This window comes from Mytilus galloprovincialis, chromosome 8 (assembly GCF_965363235.1).
Source record: "Mytilus galloprovincialis chromosome 8, xbMytGall1.hap1.1, whole genome shotgun sequence".
NCBI classification, from domain to species: Eukaryota; Metazoa; Mollusca; class Bivalvia; order Mytilida; family Mytilidae; genus Mytilus; species Mytilus galloprovincialis.
In genome coordinates, this window is record NC_134845.1 from 67,626,515 (window position 1) to 67,639,906 (window position 13,392).

Consider the following 13,392-nt stretch of genomic DNA (forward strand, 5'->3'; position numbering starts at 1 on the left):
ATTGAAAAATCGTTTAAAGCAAATAATCCACAAGGCTTTTCAAGAAGAGAAAAACGTTAGCATTCGCTATAAATTTATTATTTTGGTTTTACAGCATATTTTGTTAATAGTTAACATAAAGTCAAAACATGCTACACAGAGGAACAATTGATCAGAATGCTGGAGCTTCTTAAATTGGCAACATATTTGTTGAATTTGGAGGCAATTCTATGGGAACTAACTGTGTGCCTCTTCCTGCCGACCTTTTTTAAATTTTATATGAGTCGCAGTTTTTTCAGACACTTGTCAAAAACAGGAATATCAAAGAAAACAGATCACTCTATTTTACATTCAGACATTTTGACGTATTATTTATTTTAAAAATGTCAACTTTCCCAATTATGTTCTATGATAACAAGAAACACCATGCATGGTTCCCTCTACCTGATTTTTAGACTTATACCTCGAATAAGACATAAGCGGTCATCTAAATACCAGAATGACTAAAGGGACGATTTAAATTTAAGTTTATCCATCATCCCACCTTAGTACCAATATATTAACTTATCTATCAAAGAGCTTGTAGCTGCTACTCAAACTTGACAAAACGTCACTTTTGTCTAGGAAGAAAGATCATGAACTTTGGTAATATCAAAGAACGTCTCGTCATTTTACTGTAAAGCTTAAGGTTCATCGGAAAACACGAAGACCTTGTTGATTAATATATCGTATCAACTTCACAAATTGTACATGATGATCTTGAAGTATATAGGTTCTAGGTAATATTGTTGTTTTCTTTTTATTGCGTGTTATATTTGTCTTTGTAAAAAGTAAAATCACAAAAAATACCGAACTCCGAGAAAAATTCAAAACGGGCAATTTGATCAAATGGCAAAATCAAATTATCAACCACATCAAACGAATGGACAACAACTGTTTTTACCTTTACTGTTTAGTCTATTTTTTGTAATATCCGTATGTCGTGACTCGGTAAGAAAGGCATCCCGCCTATCCCACGCTGTTGTCATTTTTTGTACTCTTGTCTTTCAGTTGTTCCTTTAATCCATTCTAATTATATTGGTCTTGGTTGATATAATTATAGTGAGCAAGATTTTTACCAAATGTTGACCGCTGTATTCCTTTTTTGTACATTTTTAGCCATTACATCTGTTTATTTTGTTCACACATTGTTGTCAATAAAACGGAATTTTGTGCAACTGTCATACAAGTGAGAGAATAAGGTATCCATAACACTTGATATAACACCAGGGTTAATCCACCATTTTTTACATAAGGGAATATATGTACTAAATTAGGAATATGACTGTTGTTTTTCCATTTGTTTCATGTACTTGAGCTTTAAATTTGCCATTTGATAGGGATTTTCTGTTTTGAAATTTTCCTTGAGTTCGCGGTACCTTTGTTATTTTACTTTATTAAAATTGCAATAAATTATAAAATACTTTATTATAGAATAGTGTATACCTTCTGCTGTTTCTTGTTGGGGATATTCTTTAAGTGGTTTATGTAACCCAAACCTCCCATCAAACATTATAATAAAGGTTCCTTTGTGCTGAACAAACAGTTGGTGTGTCATATCGTAGGATCTTTGACCACCAAAGTCTACAAGATCTGACGGTGCTATTTCAACCTTGTATTTTCCTTCTCTTATCTCTTGTAAAATGTCCCTCTGAACTGAAGCAGCTGTCTGTTGTAAAATATTTGGAGTGAAAGGTGGCAATTCAGTTTTGTCATTTTTTGTCTTGTCAAACGATATTCGTTGTTCTTCCATCGTTTGAATTTGGTCTTTAAGGATAGACTGGTCATGAACATTTAAGTCCTTATCTTCAGATAGATCTGTATCATCAGCTTCATTTTCTGTTGTCAATGTGCTGACATTGTCAGGAGTTGTATCAAATATTTCAAAAACTTGTTTATCATCATACTTCATTTCTGGAGTTCCTGATAATAACTTGTTCACTATACTTGTTCCAGCTTAAAAATAATTCATATTTACCATAAAAAAAATGCCCACACGCACGCACGCGCACATATATATATACAATACAGATTAAAAATGTGTCATGTTTAGTGATTGTATAAAAACAAAGAGATGTCAGTATTATCGACCATGCAAGGGCTGTTTAGCCAGTCAAGGTCGTTAAAAACTTTCTTTTGTTGTGATATATTCAGGAAACTGCCAGGTATATACGGCGTGATTTACCCCCATTTAGAACGTTAACAACGTAATCATAACGAAGGTACCTATGAAATCTCAAGCTATACAGAACACTTGAAGTACGTCATATGCTCAAATAGGGAAATAATGATGTGTATTCGTTAACAATCCGTTTCCATTTGATAATCACCAGATTTACACCTCAAATTCTTAATGATTATCCCAAATATTTTTACAAATTGTCGCCTACACGAAAGACTTATTTACACACCAAGTTATATACATGTAATCCTCTTCGTATGCAGAAAGTACATCAACATGATTAAGGCAGTGGTAATCCGTAATATATGTGTAAATCAGGTTAAAAAAAGGGTATACAATGTGACCGTCCCAGCTTCGGCTCGGTGAATATAAACTTAAACCGGTAAAGTCATAGTATACCGTATAGTCGGTTATTTTCGTGGTTGTTTCGCGAATTTCAGTGAATAAGGTATTCGAAATATTTTTACCGCTTTTGGCGGATTCAAAACTGTTATCTGTATCGTTGCATGTTGACTTTAAAATTGGAGGAGTTTATTTTTGGCGAGTTTGTTCTATCCGCGAAAATAGGCAAACATTCACATCAAATTAGAATAAACTCATGAATTTTTAAAAGTCGACATTGGATGAACGGATCACATAAACCCGAGGGAAAATATAAAACAACCTCAAACGAAAAAATATAAACAAGTCTAAATTTAAAACAAAGTTAAAACCTGTGATAGCATATATGTACATGTAAGGGAACCATAAGTTAAATGGTATTTAATGAAACAAATTTAATATAAATTAACTTTTTCATACATTTGTTCAATGGTATCATTTTCCTGTCTCGAAGATGAATTCCATTTCTTCCGAAGTAGATAGTAAGACCGTCGGTAGAATACCATTTTTTAGGTATCTCTTCACCTATCAAAATGCTAGCCAAACAAGACTTGCCAACATTGCAAGCTCCTGCCAAAAAAACCCGGTTTTCGTAGGAAGCATAATCGCCCTTAGACATTAGGTTCTTGAAATCACTCATATTCATCTTTGGTAGTCTAGACAAAAGGGATTCTGATTCAACCTACAATATATCAATATGTTGACCATCAATCAATATGTTAAACTTTTACACGAGCTACAAGCTACAAAGATATTTTTTGTCATGCATCCGATTTCAACTAGATAGATGCACACGCCCGCTGAAGCTAATTTGTTTAGCGACATATTGCATGAATAATATATAAAAACTAGAATTGTCATTGCAAGCAATAGCGGATGTCACCCTCCCCTATTGCCACTAAGCGGCAACCATTTGAAAACAATTTAACATTGAATGCAGATCAACACATTGCGATATATCTTTCTGTAAATTTTCAGTACATTTTGAGCATTGTCAAAAGTTTCACATTTCTTCTGTTTCCATGGCAACGGAAGCCTTTTTGAAAAATCCGAAGTCAAAAGTCTCTACACATGCCAGTTAACAATAAAATCAAGTTTCATTAAGTTTGGAGAATTTTGAAAATATTTGACATTTCTGCAGTTTCCATGGCAATGGTGGCCATTTCGGAATTTCAAACTTCAAAAGTCTCATGCAGACTTGACAGTGAACAAATATATTAAGTTACAGTAATTTTGGAGCATTTTGAAATTTTTGAAATTTTTGACATTTTGGCTGGTTTCTATGGTTACAGATACCATTCCAAATTTCTAATGACAGATACCACACTGGTACATGGGAGGGAACATACCATCAATGTTTCAATGGATTTGACCTACCATTTCAAGAAAGTAAATGCCACTTTAATGTTTTTGAAGCATTTTTGCCATTTTTGACTTGTTTCCATGGTAACGGCAAACATTTTTTTAAATTCCAATGCCAAATTGCACATCTACCAATGTTGCTCATCGTTACTGTGGAGTTTTGTGGAGCATTTTTATATTTTGGAAATGTTTGATGTAGTTTCCATGGCAACATAAAAGTTCCAATGATTGCCGAAATCATCCAAAACCAGTATATGCCCGGCACCTACTTTGTATCAAAATATAAAGATTCTAAGTTAAAGCAACTCCAAATAAATCATTAAAACCAAAAAATGGAATTTTTCACAATTATTCCGTTTCCATGGTAACGGAAGCCATTTTTATGGTCTAACGACCTACTGCAACCCGAAATTTTGTGTTCCATATCATAGTTAACTATCCTTAAGATTGGTTCCATTGGCTCCGAGAAAACTGCTGGACAAAATAGGTGGAAGAATAATAATAACTAGAATTGCCATTGCAAGCAATAGAGGATGTCACCCTTCCCCCAATTGCCACTAAGCGGCAGCCATTTCAAAATTGTTTAACAGTGAATGCACATATATGCATGGCAATACATCTTTCTGTAAATTTTCAGTACATTGAGAGCATTTTTAAAAACATCACATTTCTGCTGTTTCCATGGCAACGGCAGCCATTTTGAAAATTTCAAAGTCAAAAATCTCGTCTTTACTTGCCAGTTAAAAATAATATCAAGTTTCATTAAGTTCAAAGCATTTTGACAATTTTGACTTTTTTGCAGTTTCCATGATGTGGCCATTTTGGAAATTCCAAAGTAAAAAGTTTCATCCAGTAAAAAATCATATTAATTTTCATCAATTTTGGAGCATTTTGAAATTTTTGAAATATTTGATCCTATATCCATGGTAACATAGTATTTCCAATGTTTGTCAAAATTATTCAAAACCTGTATATAGCGGACAACTATATTGTATAAATAATTGATGATTTTATGTTCAAGCATACCAAAATTTTCACAGAACCCTGAAGTTTTTAGAGCATTTTGACACTTATACACTGTTTCCATGGTAACGGCAGACATTTTGGAACTTCCAACGCCAAATTTCACATCTACCAAAGTTGCTCATCGTTACTATGAAGTTTCAAAAAATTTGGAGCATATTGATATTTTTGAAATTTTTTGGTTAGTTTCCATGGCAACATAATGGTTCCAATGATTGCCAAAATCATCCAAAACCAGTATATGACTGGCACCTACATTATATTAAAATATGATGATTCTGAGTTTAAGCATCTCCAAATCATTCACAAAAACCAAAAACTGGAATTTTTCACAATTGTTCCGTTTCCATGGAAACGGCAGCCATTTTTTATGGTCTTAGACCCTACTGCAACCCGAAATTTTGTGTTCCTCCTTAGAGTGAACTATCATTAAGATTGGTTCCATTTTACTCCAAAAAACCTGTCGGACAAAAAAAGGTGGAAGAATAATAATAACTAGAATTGCCATTGCAAGCAATAGCGGATGTCACCCTTCCCCCCATTGCCACTAAGCGACAGCCATTTCAAAAAATGTTATCAGTGAATGCACATATTTGCATGGCTATACATTTTTCTGTAAATTTTCAGTACATTTAGATCACTTTTTAAAACATGACATGTTACTGTTGCCTTTATTTACTGTTTCCATGGCAACGGCAGCCATTTTGAAAGTTTCAAATTCAAAAGTCTCATATATACATGCCAGTTTACAATAATATTAAGTTATATTAAGTTTGGAGCATTTCGAATATATTTGACATTTTTCCAGTGTCCATGGCAACGGTAGCCATTTTGGAAATTCCAACTTCAAAAGTCTCATGCAGACTTGACAGTCTACAATCATATGAAGTTTCATCAATTTTGAAGCATTTTGAAATTTTTGAAATTTTTGACATTTGTGATGGTTCCTATGGCAACAGAGACCATTCCCAAAATTTAATGGCATATACCACATTGGTACATGGGAGGGACCATACCATCACAGTTTCGATCAATTTGACCTACCATTTTAAGAAAGTAAATGCCACTTTAAGGTTTTTAGACCATTTTGACCTGTTTTGCATTGTTTCCATGGTAACGGCAGACATTTTCGAAATTCCAACGCCAAATTCCACCTGTACCAATGTTGCTCATCGTTACTGTGAAGTTTTATAAAATTTGGAGCATTTCCATATTTTGGAAATTTTTGGTGTAGTATCCATGGCAACATAGCAGTTCCAATGATTGCCAAAATCATCCCAAAGCAGTATATAGTGGGCACCTACATTGTATTAAAATCTAAAGATTTTAAGGTAAAGCATTCTCAAACAATTCACCTTTCTCCAAAATTATATTTTTTCACCATTTTTTGGCTCTGAGAAAAATGCCGGACAAAATTAGGTGGAAGAAAAATAATAATAATAGAGGAAAAGCAATATGTCACCCGACATTGTCGATCGGGTGACATAATAATAATAACAAAGAAACAGAGGAAAAGCAATATGTCACCCGACATTGTCGATCGGGTGAAATAATAAACAAAGAAACATAAGAAAAGCATTATGTCACCCGACATTGTCGATCGGGTGACATAACTAGAATTGCTATTACAAGCAATAGCGGATGTCACCCTTCCACCCATTGCCACTAAGCGGCAGCCATTCCAAAAACTTTTAGATAGAGAGCGTTTTTAAAAGTTTCACATTTCTGCTGTTTTTTGCAACGGCAGCCATTTTGAAAATTTCAAAGTCAAAAGTCTCATCTTCACTTGCCAGTTAACAATAATATCAAGTTTCATTAAATTTGGAGCATTTTGAAAATATTTGACATGTTTGCAGTTGCATGGCAACGGTGGCATTTTGGAAATTCCAACTTCAAAAGTCTCATGCAGACTTGACAGTCATCAATCCTATTACGTTTCATCAATTTTGGAGCATTTTGAAATTTTTGAAATTTTCAACATTTTTGCTGATTTCCATGGTAAAACTGACTATTCCAAAATTTTTTATCACAGATGCAACATTGGTACATTGGAGGGAACATACCATAAAAGTTTCAATTGATTTGACCTACCATTATAAGTGAGTAAATGCTACTTTTGAGAAGGGTCTAAATGTGTATCCAGTTTTCATGGTACTGGCAGCCATTTTGGAATTTATAAATATGGAAAACACATCTTGGCATGCCAGGCTACATTCCCATAAAGTTTCGTCCAGGTGGGTCTTATAATGAAAGATTGAATGGATTTGCAATTTTGATTTTTTTTTCACATTTTTGCTGTTTCCATGGTAACGGCAGCCATTTTATAGTTCCAAAGTTGCACTGCAACTCTAAAGTTAGTGGTCCTTGTTATAGTGAACTATCATTGAGATTGGTTCCAGTGGCTCTGAAACTGCCGGACAAAAGTAGGTGGAAGAAAAATAATAATAAGAATAGGGAAAAAGAAACAGAGGAAAAGCAATATGTCACCCGACATTGTCGATCGGGTGACATAATAAAAAAAAGAATGGAACAATAACAATATGTCACCCGACCTCCGTCAGGGTGACATAATAATAAGAAAAAACTAGATTTGTAATTGCTAGCAATAACGGATGGCACCCTCGTTCCTCCATTGCCAGGCGAGCGACAGCCATTTTGAAAATTCCAAAGTCAAAGAGTGCATCTACACGTGCGAATTTTCATTTTTGTAAAGTTTCATTAAAAGTTCAGAGCATTTTGAAATTTTGCATTTTTGCTGTTTCCGTGGTTACGGCGGCCATTTTTAATAATTCCAACTCCAAAATGCACCTCTGCCCAAGCCAGTTACCATTTCTGTAAAGTTTCAACAATATGTCACCCCAACTCCGTTGAGGGTGCAATAAAAAAAAAAGAAACGTAGAATAACAATATGTCACCCCAACTCCGTTGAAGGTGCCATAACAAAGAAACATAAGAAAAGCAATATGTCACCCGACATTGTCGATCGGGTGACATAATAAGAAAAAAAAAGAAACGAACAATAACAATATGTCACCCCAACTCCGTTGAGGGTGCCATAATTATAAGAACTGAGCAAAAACAATAAGTCTCCAAACTTTGTTTAGGAGATTTAATAATGAAAAACATAGAATTTGTCCTTATATTACGATCATCTGTTTCCGGTAACTCGGGCTTCAGTTCAAGACTATCACAGTTTTAAGGAATGTATTCCTCTTCCCAAACAACAGTTATGACAAAAATTACCAGCAAATAGATCGTGATAATTTGTAATAAAATTGAGAATGGAAATGGGGAATGTGCCAAAGAGACAACAACCCGACCATAGAAAAAAACAACAGCAGAAGGTCACCAACAGGTCTTCAATGTAGCGATCATTTCCCGCACCCGGAGGCGTCCTTCAACTGGCCCCTAAACAAATATATACTAGTTCAGTGATAATGAACGCCATACTAATTTCCAAATTGTACACAAGAAACTAAAATTAAAATAATACAAGACTAACAAAGGCCAGAGGCTCCTGAATTGGGACAGGCGCAAAAATGCGGCGGGGTTAAACATGTTTGTGAGATCTCAACCCTCCCCCTATACCTCTAGCCAATGTAGAAAAGTAAACGCATAACAATACGCACATTAAAATTCAGTTCAAGAGAAGTCTGAGTCTGATGTCTGAAGATGTAACCAAAGAAAATAAACAAAATGACAATAATACATAAATGACAACAGACTTCTAGCAGTTAACTGACATGCCAGCTCCAGACTTCAATTAAACTGACTGAAAGATTATGATTTCATCATATGAACATCAGGAAAAACGATTAAATTTATTATTTCAGTTTGATTATTACATATCAAGATAAGAATCACTTGTCATTTTATTGATGAAGGATTTTAGTTATCAGAAATATTTAATATTTGTTCATGAATTTACAATTATTGCTGTGATGCTGTGCCATTTAAAATTACTCTACATATTTGCACAAAAACTTTTTTTTAACTGCAAATTTGCGCAGAATATTCTTGTTCTTCCCTCGACGGGATTTGAACTCATGCTACTGAAATATCGAGACAACACCTCCTATACTGTGCCGAGCGCTCTAGGCCACTCGGCCTACTAGACTAAGCTAAAAGTTCATCTTTCGGTGGCCTAGTCATTGTCAGAAGAATCCTAAGATTGTAACATAGTACATGATATATAAGGCTTGATGAAAGAATGATTACTGATTAGCTACATTATTTGTCGTCGTTAAGGACCATAAGATGCAGTCACAAAAGTAATCATTTGAACAGTATGTCTTAACAAGTGAAAACTCTAAGACGACAGATTCATTCATTGGATCACAAGTGGATATGATACACCCCCAGCAAACACACAACATTTTAAAAAAAATTTTAAATGTCATATGAACGTCTCTCACAAAATACTACAATAAGATATTATTTAAACATATAAAATAATGTTTATTTCATTGTTTTTGAAATGTTTTATTTCTAAGATTTAAGTCAAATGTTTTTAAAACATTAACAAAATATTATTTGCTCATATCTCTTATTCATGTTCTCAAACATTGTTCTGAAATATTCCGTAGATATTTTATAATAAAAAAAATGTTCTTCAATTGGTATTTCATATTGTTACACATTTAAAGTAAATATTTTCTAAATATCCTCAAAACATTCTGCAAAAATTGTTTTACAGAAAATATAGTTTTACTATTTACTGATATTTTATTCATATTTTATTCAACATTTTGTGGATATCAAAAAATAATTTTATTTAAACTTAATTCAAAACCCCAAAAACAACGTTTTTTTTAAAGTTAAGATATAGTACTACATTTCATCAATATTATCACAAGCAAGATACTATATACCGTTGAAATCCTTGATATCTTAAAGTCAGATTTTTATCTTCTTATATCAAAATAAAAATGAAAAAAGAGTTAACTTTAATATGATTAAATTAAGCAATAATGTATTGATAAACAATCATCTTTTTTTAATGTTTATTCATTTCGTTATTGTATATTTTAGAAATTAAGAAATGAAAACTGTACTAAGTTTCATTTTTGTATCTCGTATATGCATAACGGAAACCCGGCTTTTCCAGAATCGACTTTTGTTTTATCACCGAAAATGATATTGAAAAGTTATCAAAGGTACCAATTGATTTTGAAACTAAGACAGATCAATATCAACAAAGAGATCTAGAGCTAAGAAAATTGTTTGTTACACGATATATACTCACTTGGCAAGAACGATTTATCTCTTAAGATGAAACTTGTGCATTTATTTTGTGTGTTCACAATCGGAACCAACACATCTGTTTCTAGAGGTGCGGAACAAGGTTTTGAAAAAGGGGGACCCTGCCCAAGGCAAGCTAACATTTGGTGTGATACTTGCAAATCGTCTATGCATTTATCTTATATGTAGCCCAAGAAGGGGATCGGGCCCCTTACAGGTCAGGAATAACCACCAATTGGTGGATTATGGCTCAGTTGACGTATAATCCACCAATTGACATAGACCAATTAACGTATAATGCAAGTTTTTATGTAATAAAATGCTAGTGTGAGATAGGAGCTTCATTTTGCGTCTTGCAACCTATTGTTTACCATTATTGAGTCCTCCGAAAGTTTCAGTTTTGTCGAAGCCTGCTGCATCTCTTGGGAATGCACGTGTACAACAATTATTTTGTTGAAACATCGGTACTATTGACCATGATTGACTTTTAAGGTGGTTCCTAACACTACAGGGAGATAACTCTGTAAAATCAGCTTAACGTTTTTATTACGTTGTGTTGTTAAGCGAATATCAAGCTTCTCAATGATCAAAATTAGTGTTTGTCAAACTGCAATATAACCAGTGTAATTTTTCTGATAAAATGGTTGGTTCAAATTTTCTGATTTTTTTATATTTTTGTCAAAGGGTCAAAGTAAATACTGTCAAAATTTTAGGAAAATTAAACTAGCCAAATAAATTTTAGTGAAGGTGTTGAGTACCACCTTAATTATGAAAGTTAAGTATAAACAGCTCTATTCACCAGTGGGGTTGTGCTCGTAACCACATGACTGCAGACAGTATTGATGTCCATTGACGGGTGATTAGTGGTAAATTTGCCAGTCAAAAATTGACAAGATAACAATAGAAGAAACTGTAAACACAATTAATGATTAAATGCAAAATGTTATGTCACTATACTAAACTAGAAATGTTTGACATGTTTTCATACCCCAATATGGTTTTTAGAAAACAATGCTCCATTTGGTTGAATCATTTGCTTTGAAAAACAAAGAATTATACATGTGTACGTCAATTGGTCTATACCATTATATGTCAATTGGTGGATTATACGTCAATTGAGGTATAATCCACCAATTGGTGGTTATTCCTGGGCTGTGAAATCCGCTAAATGATAGTTTTACAAAATTAGAAGGGTATATTCATAGTTTTGAATCCAACTTTTCAAAGCAATAATTTTTTTTATTTAAGTAATGAGAGTCAGACAACTAAAACCCTATACATACTTCAATTATCACTGACCAATGAATATTCTGCACCAAAACTTCTGGTTAAATATATTTAATGTTTTTAATCTCTCTGTAATCAGGAAATAGATTCATAAAGACCATACCTTAAAAACAGGAAGTTAACTCTTCCAACAATAGGCTATTTAAACAGCTTGGTTCAGAACTTCTATTGAACAGACCTAGATGCATAATTAAGGTCTTCCACAATATATATCATGTAAATATTCATTCTTTTTTTTTTCGTTTTGTAATTTTTCTACACAACTTGCAAATACAAAATAGTTAGTGTTGTCTGTTCAGTCCAATTAATTAATACTCTTGCTTTGTTGTTGTTTTTTTATACACTATGCTTGGTAATTTCAATGAATAAAATCGTATTAAAAAGCATAAATGTAACATCTATATTATCAACTATGTTTCACTCGTCCCATGATATATATTCGCAGGTTCAATTTCTTACTAGTATTTGATAACAATAACAATATTTGACTGTAAATATTACTGATTTAAATCGGTATGACTATTATATAGTAATTGGGCGGTTTTGAGATTATTTTTCTGTATACGGAAATTTCTATATAAAAAAACTGAAAGTTTTTGATTTGTCTGTGTCTTTGTGTTGGTGTCATTAATGTAAACCTTAATTATTTTCCTTTTAATCAAAATCAAATGATTCACTTGGGTATAGAAATATTGACATATCTGTATCTCCTACAATATGCCATTGATGAAATGGGAGCGTTGGTTTGGCTTATTTGATATATAACTACGCAGTTTTGTCCAATCGAAATAGGAACGCATATCCGATGACTAATCTAGTGAGAATTTTACGCTATCTATATTTTAAAAAATCATAAGAGGGAAATGCGATATATGCACGAGTTGAACGATTGAAATGTGTAAACAACAAGAAAGGTCAGCTAAATCTTTTCAAATAAGTCACATGTTTTGCGACTTTTGCTAGGACTATTGTAAATGATTTTTTTTATAACCAAACCGATTAGCAAGACATATTTAGAAATAAATATATAAAACACGCAACATAAATTGAATTCTTAGATACATTGTTGTCAAAAAATTTTATTCATTTTAGTTTATATGATTACTATTATAATAGTCTGAAATATACATGAACTCAAAACAGCAAATGCTGTCACCTAGACGAGACAGTCCTCATTTTACGGTTCAATGTATGATTAATTGACACACAATCAGGATTGTTTTTATGTTCTTATCCCATCTCTTATTAGTTTTGCTGGAAAGTGTATAACCCCGTTTGTGTACTAACACAACAAAACAATAAATCTTTAGAATAAAAGATTAAATGCAAACAAAAAATAAATATCTGAGAAATGCTAAGATCTACCCTTAAAAATTCATAAGAAAATAGTAATGAAATATATAAGAATTCGAACTGTTTGAGACGATTGTCAACTGCAAACAAATGAGTATACATCACTGAATGAAGCTGATTTATTAATTGCTCCATTTATGTCCAGTGGTAAATATGTCATGTATATTTACGACGAGATCTTAAGTGTTCGCTTGAGGTATTACTTACGCCGAAATGGAAAACAGTAGAACGATGATCCAAGTAGTCAGCTTAGCTATAAGCCCTTCTTCCCCCTTTTTTCTCGACGATAGGCAAATGCCAAAAACAAAACAACATGAATTTACAACAAATAATGGCCGCTCTAAGTAAATGATACATAAACTCATTTGTAAATAAATTCCTATTGTAGCCAACATCTCTCGGTTTGGGACAGGTTAGTATTTCCACTAAAGTACCATTTTATTAAATGTGATAATGCAACCAAAAGCACTTTGAATATAAAAAAAATCTAAACTTTTAAATTATTGTATATTGCTTGGTGTTTTTTTCCCGATCCTATTTCGGCA